Below are 878 nucleotides of genomic sequence, written 5' to 3' on the forward strand. Positions count from 1 at the left end.
GAAACAGAATCAATAAAAGAAAATGGAAAATAGAGCATAAGGCAGGGGAAGGGAGAAAGGAACCTGGAATAGAGCAGAACAGAAATGGAGCTGAGGAAATGGAAAGGGGGTGATGGGAGCAGTGCCGCCCAGCAGTGGTGGCAGTCCAGTCGTGCTCGCAGTGGTGCCGGAAAGCAGTACAGAGCGGAGAACAGGAAATAGAGTAGGGAGAAGAGCAGAGAGCAGCTCTTCTTGATGCAGTAGTGGTGACAGGGAAAGAGTAGAAGGGGGTGAGTGAATGGTTGTGGTGGTGGTGAAGGTTCACCGGCGACAATGGCGGTCGTGGCGATGATGACACTGGCGGAGAGCAGAGAAAGACAGTGAGAGAGGGAGATGGAGGAGGGAAGAAGAAAAGGAGGGAAGAGAGGGTTGTGGTGGCCGGGGGTGGTTCGGCGTCAGAATGACGTCTCCAGACAAAGGGATGCTGGTGGTTATGGAATATGGAGTTTGGAGGGAGAACGAAGAAGGAAAAGAAAACGTTGGGGGGGGGGGAAGGTGCGCGACTACGCTAGGGTTTCTCGCGTCCTTGGGGTTATGGTTTTTGAATCCACGCGTACGCGTCCTTGACGCGTGTGCGTGGGTGGAACGGAAAGGGAACCGACGCGGGAGCGCCAAGTGCGCTTAACCATGGATGAGGGTGGTGGAGCCAACGCGTAAGCGTGATGTATGCATCCGCGTAGGTGCAAATTTGCGCGAGAAGCGCATTGTACCACAGTGTGCGCATGACTCTCGGGTCCAATTATTGGGAGGTGTATCAATGCATCGATGCGTGCGCGCACAACGTGCGCACGCGTCCCTACCCTCTTTTTTTTTAAACACTAAGAAAAACTCAAAATTCT

Source organism: Arachis hypogaea, chromosome 11 (genome assembly GCF_003086295.3).
Source record: "Arachis hypogaea cultivar Tifrunner chromosome 11, arahy.Tifrunner.gnm2.J5K5, whole genome shotgun sequence".
NCBI lineage: Eukaryota > Viridiplantae > Streptophyta > Magnoliopsida > Fabales > Fabaceae > Arachis > Arachis hypogaea.